This window comes from Leptidea sinapis, chromosome 8, assembly GCF_905404315.1.
Source record: "Leptidea sinapis chromosome 8, ilLepSina1.1, whole genome shotgun sequence".
Lineage (NCBI taxonomy): Eukaryota > Metazoa > Arthropoda > Insecta > Lepidoptera > Pieridae > Leptidea > Leptidea sinapis.
The window spans coordinates 14,527,418-14,537,908 of NC_066272.1; positions in this window are offsets into that span (position 1 = coordinate 14,527,418).

Sequence of the window (10,491 nt, forward strand, 5' to 3'; positions counted from 1 at the left end):
CGTACTACAAAGCTGTGGAATGAACTTCCTTGTGCGGTGTTTCCGGGACGATACATGGGTACCTTCAAAAAAAGCGCGTACACCTTCCTTAAAGGCCAACAACGCTCCTGTGATTCCTCTGATGATCCTGTGATGCAAGAGAATGTGGGCGGCGGTGATCACTAAACACCAGGTGACCCGTACGCTCGTTTGTCTCCATAAAAAAAGGTATACAGGCTACCGACGAAATTGTCTAAATACAATACAATTTTATAGGTTCAAGGTTTTTAAAGGTAAAAATACGCTTTTATAGAAAATTTAACTAATAAGTACAAAATAAATAATAGTCTAAAAAAACTAAAAAGCACGCTTTATATAAAATTCAACTAAAAAATTTAAAATATCTTTTAATAAATTTAAATTGAAAATACTGTAAAAAAATATATTTTATTGTAAGAAAAGCGTGGAGTGTAGAAGAATTATTATTTTGATAATTTCTTAAAATGCAGTTAGTTTTTTTAATCTATTATTTATTAGTATTAGTATTTATTAGCTGAGATACAACTAATAACGGCTAGTAAAGGTTAGAAACACGTCAAAGTTCAAATAGCTGCGCAGTCATAGGTTAAGGCGTTTAAACGAGCTTATTTACACATTTTAAAACACACGTAATACTTAGTTATAGAGTGTCTTGAGTCGGTCAACTGTGAGTCATCTTTTGGTTGCTAGATTCTAACTTACCTAATAAATGATTTAAAATTCATATTATTTTTAAACTTATGTGAATTCAAATGAAATATGGTCATCACATGGTGATTGTCACCAGCGTCTATCTTCTTTTCCAGTGCCAGAGGAATGAAAAAAGTATTGCAAGCATTCTATATGTGGTCTACGAGCGATTTTGACCAGTAGGAGGATTCTTTGCACAGAATGACGGCAAGATTATGGGTACCACAACGGCGCCTATTTCTGCCGTGACGGGAATACTTTGAACCCAATATTGGTCTTTGTTTGGTGTTTGTTGTAGTACTAGAACAAAGTAACGAAGTCAAAAATGTGCGAAGGGAACGATGGCTGGTCAACGTCAACTCGTGAACGTGTGCTGCTTGTAGTGCCAGGTCGACCTGTTATAGTTAATAAATCATCTATGTATTTGTTGGATGCAATTACTAATTATGACAGTAATCGCGACCATCATGTTCACGAAGCATCCTTGTACAAACTATGAATTCAATCTCTGTGGGTTAATGCATCCAATATGCGATAATTTATATTTATACAGTTTATTCTTAATAACTTTTTATGAAATAATTTATGTGATTTAAACACGATTCGGCACCTTACAAACTAATTTGTTATGTATATTAAAGCTATTTGCAAGATATGTACTCTATTTTATTGAAAAGAGTGGCCGTTGAGTTTCTTGTATGTTCTTCTCATGAGCTCATCCTTTTCCGAACATATGATAAAATTAGTAATTTTTAAGAAACATTTATGTTGATGATTCAAAAGCGCTTAATTTAATCCTAATTGAATAAAGGTTGTTTGACTTTGACTTTAAAGTCCAAAACTGATTTCCCTCTATACGTTTTTTGAGCATTGTTGGACTACTTCATTTATGTAGGGATTGTGTGGATTCGTTTAGAAATGCTTAAAGTCTATTAATTTTCAACTGTTTTTTTTAGAAGCTTGACTTTTTATGTCTCCAAGGAATGAGCTTCCTTGTGCGGTGTTTCGTGTTTTCGTGATACGACATAGGTACCTTCAAACAAAGCACGACACTCTCCTAAAAGGCGGCAAAGCTCCTGTCATTCCTCTGGAGTTTCAAGAGAATGTAGGTGGCGGTGATCACTTAACATCAGGTGACCCGCACGCTCATTTGTCCTCCTCTTCCATAAAAAAACGAATCATATTCGATCTAGTACACAGAGGTATTTTTGATATAGGCTGATATACACCATTGTCCACAAACAATAATACCGTGCATGTTTGTAGAAAAAGTATAACTTATGAAACGCATGTACACTGAACGTGACACTCTTGGCTCCCAAAAATATGATTAGGGAATCACACTTGCCTGTGACATGCGCTCATAATAGCAACGCAAACCTTATGACCATACAAATTAATAAAAACAATAAAAAGAAAATATGAAAAGGAACTTTTAACAGAAACACTTAAAAATCCTAAATTACTATGGAAAACTATCAAGCAAATCACATACACTAGTAACGAAAAAAGTCAGAATATTGAGTTAAACAATTTAAAAGAAACTGTTATAAAATCGGCGGATTATATCAATAAATATTTTATTAATATAGGTAAAGAACTTGCATTGCAAATCAAATCTAAAACTAAACATGTTACCCCCTCTTCTGAAACTCTAACACACTATCCTAACTCAATTGTTCTTCTCCCGACAGATACAGATGAGGTTGCCAGCACACTGATGAATCTAAAATCGAATAGTGCTCCTGGATGGGATAATATCCCAACCTCATTTTTGAAAACAGCTAAAACTGACATCGTACCCATCATCACACATGTAATTAACTTATGCTTTGAAAAACACCGTGTTCCCTAACGCACTAAAGCAATCAGTTACTCTCCCTGTGTATAAGAGTGGGGATAGAGGTGCTGTTGGTAACTATAGACCTATCTCATTATTGCCTGTCTTATCCAAAATTTTAGAAAAGCTCGTAAATAAAAGACTTCTAAACTATCTAGATAAATTCAATATACTGTCAGAACATCAATATGGTTTTCGACGAGGTAGGTAACTGAAGATGCAGTATGCGCACTTTCCTCACTAGTAGTTGAGAAAGTTGACAAACATAAAAAATGTATTTCAGATTTTCTAGATCTCAAGAAAGCTTTTGACAGCGTCTCTCTCCCCATTCTTATACATAAACTAGAAGCTATTGGTATTAGAGGAACACAGCTACACCTATTCAGTCAGTATCTTTCTGAACGTATGCAAAAAGTAAAACTAGGTGACTGCACCAGCGAATACGAGTCGGTATCATACGGCGTACCACAGGGCAGCGTTCTTGGCCCAACCCTATTTTTAATATATATAACTGACTTATATGATATGAAGCTCAAGAATGCAAACATCTTCTCGTATGCCGATGACACTGCGATAGTATTTACTGGTGACTCGTGGGACAGTGTAAGAAAATATACTGAAGTGGGTTTGCGTGAAATTTACACTTGGTTAAATATGAATCTACTTACTCTAGCTTGCAGATAAGACCAACTACATGTGCTACAGTTTATATAACGATGCCCAAGCTGCTAGAGAATTCAAAATACAAATTCACGACTGCGTTAATATCGTACATTGTAACTGCCCATACATTCAGAAATTTGTTCAAACTAAATATCTCGGTATCATATTGGATCAGAGACTTTCTTGGCATCCACAAATAGACAACATAATGCAGAGGTTGAGAAAACTAACCTGGATTTTTAAATCATTAAGATACGTAGTACCGAGGGTGCCGGCTGGCCCCAAATTGGAAGACAAAGATCTCCTGAAAGAGATCTATACATCGTTGGTACAAACTGTACTAACGTATTGTATAACGATCTGGGGTGGGGAGCAGCACATTCAGCTGATGGTAATTGATACGACCTGTCCATTACAATGCAGTGCCGCTGAGGATTCTTCAAAAACCCAAAAATTCTGAGCGGCATTACAATTGCACTCGTCACCTTGAGATGTCTCATTTGCCCAGTGATTTCACTAGACCCTTTCCCTTTATACCGAACTACAGTAATGCTTATACTTTATTGTTTCACGGCAGAAATAGGCGCCGTTTTGGTACCCATAATCAATAGCCGGCATCCTGCGCAAAGGAGCCTCCTACTGGTAAATTATATGGATTCCTTTATTTCTGTGTAGTAAGATTTAAAAAAAAGATTTAAAATAAAAATTCACATATTAATAGACCCATATACAAAATTTAAGTAGAATTTAACGTATCGTATTTCGACACACCTGGCTAAATAGCCATAAGTCAGATTACCTGTGCGCCATTTCTCATTTGAGACAGCAAAGCAATTTATGCTTAGTTCATACGTGAGTTGGCAACACTGCAACCAAACCTTGGCACTGCATGCTGTAACCGTACATAATCCAAACTACACATTTGTATTTTACAATATGATTGGCATAACATACGAAGATCTTGAATCTTGAAAAGACCTTGAAGATCAAAATGGTGGCAAAATATTCAAATAAGTTGTGGATATCTAATTCTGACGAGTTTTACATTAATCCGATTTATATACTTAGTCTGGCCATAAATACTGTTAAAATTAAAAATAAACAAAATATTATATTTAAATTTGGAATCTGTCATTTGTACATGATTGTTCAATAAATTTTTCTCAATTTGGCGCCAATACATTGTGAAATATCTTGCAATATTAAAATGGAGTGGGGTGATAAAGAGAACCTAATCGCTGTTATTCCATTACACAAGGTAGGTATGGAGCCAAATGCAATTTTTAAAACTCTCCATACGCTTGCTATTAGTAAATTTTTTATGTACCGGGCTATTAATAGGTACAATGAGACCTCTTCTGTGTGTGACAGAAAAAGATCTGGCCGACTACGTAGTGTTCGTACGAAAAAGGTGGTCAAAGCAGTAATGAAAAGAATTCGAAAAAATCCTGTTCAAAAGCAAAAGATTTTATCTCGGGAGATGAAGATAACACCTAGAACCATGTCGTGTATTTTAAAAGATGACTTAGGACTTGCATCCTATAAGAGACGTACTGGTCATTTCCGTCCGAGCGCCTCGTTAATTAGTGCTCATTCTCTTATTTTGTGCTTTCATGCTTTTTAAGGATTGTGATATTGATGTGGCTAATTAGTTTTACAGATAGTTGCTTCCTTGCCAAGAAACTGATTCAGCTTAGGACTGTGAGTGCCGCCGTTGGACCCGAGGGTCTCATCCACCAACGTAAAATAGAGTATTTTATGATGTAAGAATGTACCATATTCAATTTTGTATTTGTCTGTGGTCTGTTGTCAATCTTATTGATACACTGCCGTGCTCTGTGAATGAATTAAATGATTGTTTGATGTAGTTAAACACGTTTTAATAATTATCAACGTCTTAATTCTTCTGACAGACCGTGAAATGTCTTACATATTACATCACCGTGCCTGCCGCTGTAATTCCAACATAACACTTATCACCCCAATACGTGGAGCTGGCTCACTACTTCCACCTGATCCACCATTCCAATGAACTGCATTTCCGCCTTCGAAGTCATTGAGGAATTCACCCGTAACCTGGGCAAGGGTTACGCGTTATATCACGCGGGACTTGGTCACTATCTGCACTTAGCCGCTATCCCATTTCGGCTTACTGAAATGGGCGAGACTTTATGGTATAATTCTTAATGATTTCATCATTGGGTAGTCTTACCTACAAGACTGGTCCTAACAATCATTAGCATATAAACGACTGTATTTAGTAGACACAAATATTTTGGCCCCTTCATAGTCATAGCATAATTGCCGCTTGGGGATAACCCATATCTAGTAATTCTACGCACGTAGGATCTCAACTTCCTTATCTCAGCCAATGTTAACCGCTATCTTATATAAATTCAAAACAGGTGAATGACATCACAGTTCTCTTATTTCCAGTTTGACCAATATTTTATTCCTTCATACTGCATTCAGGGTATTAAATAGATACTCATATGATAATTATTATTATACTAAAACAATCGCAAAAAGGGCATATTGATAGAAGTCCTGTATTAAACATGGTGAGTGACGCCATGCTGCCGAAATTTGACTTCATCAGCAACTTTAGTATTGGATTCCCCACAAGAGAGGACTGGTTAAATAATCGAATTACTTGGAAAAAAGGGAGCCTTAAATGATATACCGATGGATCCAAGTCGGGTTCTGACGTTGGCTGTGGAATCTTCGGAGAGTGCCCCAAATTTGGCAAATCTGTCAACTTGGGAAATCTTGCCTCCGTTTTCCAGTCGGAGGTATACGCCATGTGCGGAAACCAACGGACTCCAACAGAACAGTCTCAAAGCTTGTAGACAACTGTCGGACTATACTGAATACTCTGGGAGGAATAAACAGAGTTACACTTCGATGGGTTCCAGGACATGCAGGGATCGAAGGGAATGAATGCGCCGACGAACTTGCAAGAATCGGTGCTAAAAGCACTCAATTTGGCCCTGAACCCTTCTGTGTCCCAAGGAGTCTTGTTAAATCAACCCTTGATACATCATGTTCACAAGAGTGCATTAAACTCTGAAGCAACACTCCGGGCTTAACCCATTCCAAAACCCTAATCCAAGCCTTCAACAAAAAGGCTGCGAATGAGGCACTAGGGCTAAGTAGAGAAAACTTACGCATATTAACCAGGACATTAACGGGGCACTGCAGCTTAAACAAACACCTCTCAATCTTAGGTCTCAGAGATTGCAGAGCGTGTAGATTCTGTAATAGTGCTGATGGAATCCCGGTACACATTCTTTCTGAATGTGGTCCTTTAATGCGTAAACGTAGCATCTCTTTAGGAAGTCCAATTCTTCAACCATTTGAGATACGTCAGCTCACTGCAAAAGACATAATAAGATTCATGAAAAGAATCAATGTTTGCAGTGAGCTATAGTTAACAGTGGCTATCACAATAGATCACATTGGTCGCAGTGTAACAGGGCTAAAATGAACTGGATCAAAGCCACTTTACAAACCATAACCATAAGGGCATATTGAGGTTGTAGTTTGGGGTTGAGTGTTGTGAGTTCGTGATAATCGAAGATAAAACCATGAAGTTTTCTTTTTATTTCTAGAGATTTTGTAAATTCGATTAATGTGGGCATGAATAGAAGACGAAAGTAAAAAATCAGTCTAAGTATTTACTATGTCTCTTGGAAATACCGAAGGCAATAGATCGCGCGGTCGTTCTCCAACAAGATAGACTGGCCAAATAAGACTTGTCATTGAAATTCTACCGTTCAAAGTTACGCGCTAGACTGGAGGCAGATCATCCGCTCCAGATGCAAACCTGATGCTGACCACGATCCTCAGATATGAGGGACCGACTCCAGAGAGAGATTATTTCCACAATCCTCAGACATGAGGGACCCACCCCAGAGTGAGCCTATTTCTCTTGCAATAGCTTTCTTTGGGATAGCTGTTACGCTACTTAGTAGGAGACTAACAGTAAACTCCGCACTTCAACTATCATTGAACTCATCTCAAGAAGAAATTTTGAGTTTTCGATCGAAGCAATTTGTTGAGAAAATTTAAATTATTAAATCAAATCGAACATAATGACGTATGCACGTTTTAATTAAATAAATATATATAAAAATCGATCATATATCTTTCATTTTCAGTTCTTGATAACAATGCAATACTTAGAAATACATAGATACAAATACAGCCTATTGAATACAAATTATACAGGTCATCAAAATGTCTCGATTAACATTCAGATTTCAAAAAGTAATCACGGTTTCAACCACACTCTGTGTTTTGTTATTTTCGTTTGTCTTCTGTATTGGTGATATAGTTTAATACGTTTGCGATATCCAATAATATTAGTAGAAGTAACAAGATTTTTATGTAAGTGAAGTAGACATCTCTTATGCTAGGCTTGATATCATCAATTACAAAACATTACACGTTAATAAGAATACGGTCAAAGGGTCTGACAGTACAGAAATACTAAAGCAGTATGCGACCGAGACACGGAAACCAACAACTTCAGAAGAATTGGAAAAATCTTATCAGGAAGTAACTAAAGAATCAATGTTCCAAGAATCTAAACCGTTATAACATTCATTCAAAATAGCACCTTATGTGGCAGTAATGTTCAAAGTCCATTCATTGTATACGCTCAAGAAGCTCATTTATTGAATCAGTGAGAATTGTGCGAAAGAGACGTCTGTCGAAACTCCGTCGGCGATGTATTTTCTTTTAACAAATGAAATGTAATTATTTAGTAAAATGTTTAAAAACGTCAATTTAGTTACCTGCACAATTTTGTTAATATAAAAAGGCACTTACCTGAAATACGACACTCCATCCATTTTAAGTTTGGATATGCTGTTATTAGTACAGTTTTTACGGAATACTTTGTCATTGCGTGGCGTTGTATTCAGAGCGCGGTCGGAACACAACTGAATGAAAACTCTCCCTAATAGACGCGTAAGCAGAGTTTTGCTGTGTAGACAATTTTTGAGCGTGATTGTGAGTGTAGTTGTTTATTGTAGACAAATGATGAACTTTATATAATATCTTTATCGCGACATCACTAAAGGGCAATGGAGAGGGCTGTGCTCGGAGTTTCCCTACGAGATCGAATCAGAAGTGAGGAGATCTGTAGGAGAACCAAAGTAACCGACATAGTCCAAATGATTGTGAAACTGAAGTGGCAGTGGGCAGGGCATATAGTTCGATGGACAGATGGCCGCTAGGGCAGTAAACTCCTCGAATGGCGACCACGCCCCACACAAGATGGACCGACGATCTGGTCAAGATTGCCGGAATACGTTGGGTGACGGCAGCGCAGGACCAATCGTCATGGAGAACTTTGGGGGAGGCCTTTGTCCAGCAGTGGACGTCTTCCGGCTAGTGATGATAACATCACTAAATGGCCCAAGACTAGCGCTTGTCTTCATTATTATATTATTCAAATCTACTTTATTTCATACTAGCTTTTACCCGCGACTAAGTCCGCGTGGAACAGTTACTTTGGGCAGTTTTTTTTATTTCTTGGGATACTTTTTAAATAAAACACATTAAAATTGCTCTTAGCGCTGCTGGCGGCCCCCTTCTATGATACAGTGCATATCTTGATGTTACTTCTTTGAAGAAATACTTATTTATTGTTACATATAATTTATCTGTGGCTAATGTAGTTGGCTTCACAATTAATAATTAAGGTTTATATCTAGGTATTAGTTATAGTTAAATATTATTGTGTTATTGTTTATTGGTCCTAATAAAGTAAATAAATATCCCTTGTCATTGTGGACAGTCTCTTTTATAGTATTTCCCTGCGATCTTTAATCTCCTATTTCATCCCCATGTATGTCAAAGTTTCAAAAACGCTCGATAAAATACTTAAAAATTACTTCTTATCAAATGCCTAAATTTGTTTTATGGTGTCATCTTCGATAATGACGAACTTCCATACCCTATCTCAACCCCTCCATTTATTTTTTCGCAATAAAAAGTAAAAGTCCTTTTACAAGCTGTAGTCTATCTCTGTACTAAATTTCATCAAAATCGGTTCAGTGGTTTAGGCGTGAAAGCGTAACAAAGAAACTTTCATTCACATTTATGATTAGTAGGGAGGTTAATCACATTAAACTTGTAATATGTCATTATTTTATACTACATTTCATTCGGAAGGCAGATTTCCCCAGAGAAGTAGTTCCTCATAAGACAATAGGGGACTCTTCTAGCAGTGTAAAAACACATTGTAATATAACAAGTACTAGAATTAGTAATAATTGTAAAATTGCAAACCTGATGCACCAAAACATGCAAGGATTATTAGGTAAAGTACTTGAACTGGAGTTATTTATAAATCATAAAGATATACATATTTTATGTTTAACAGAGCACTGGCTCATAAAATATGAGCTCATCTTTAACTTCAGTGGTCATCAGGTGGTAAGTGCGTTTAGCAGAGAAAAAGCTACACGTGGCGGCTCTCTAATTCTTGTAAGTAAATTATTTAAATTCAAAGAACGAGAAGATATTGTGGACCTCTCTGTTGAACGTACAATTGAAATAGCCTGTACAGAGCTCGAGCGCGCCATTGTTGTTAGTATATACAGACCCCCAGATGCAGTATATGAATTATTTGAAAGTGTATTGGAGGAGGTTTTATTAAAATTATATGAGTCTAAGAAGTATATCATGATATGTGGTGATTTTAATATTAATTTATTAGAACAATCCTCAACCAGTATTAGATTCAGATCTTTATTCAAATCATATGATTTAACCAATATTTTCTTAGAGCCTACTATAGTAACTGGCACCTCCAAAAGCTGTATTGATAACATATTTACCAATTATAAACCCATTTCTCAGGCAATAATTAACAAACTGAGTTCAGACCACTTTGGTCAGTTAGCCTCTTTTAATATTGAGGTCAATAAATATACTAAAATTAAAAAGTTTACGTTTGTTCCTGTGAATAATAGGCGAATGGAGAAATATAGAGGGAATGTGTCAGTTAAACTATTAAATTTGGATTTATTCAAATATAATATTAATCCAAATGAAATGTATGATATGTTATTTAAAATAATTAAAACAGAGTTTGCTTCTATATTTACTTCTAAGACAGTCAAATCAGGTGGTCTCCTGTCATTTAATGATTGGGCAACAGCTGGCATTCATAGGAGCAGACAAAGGCTATATGAACTGTATAGTGAGAGATCATTGTATAATCATGATGCATCTTTTCTCGAGTATGTTAAAAAATACTCCAAATT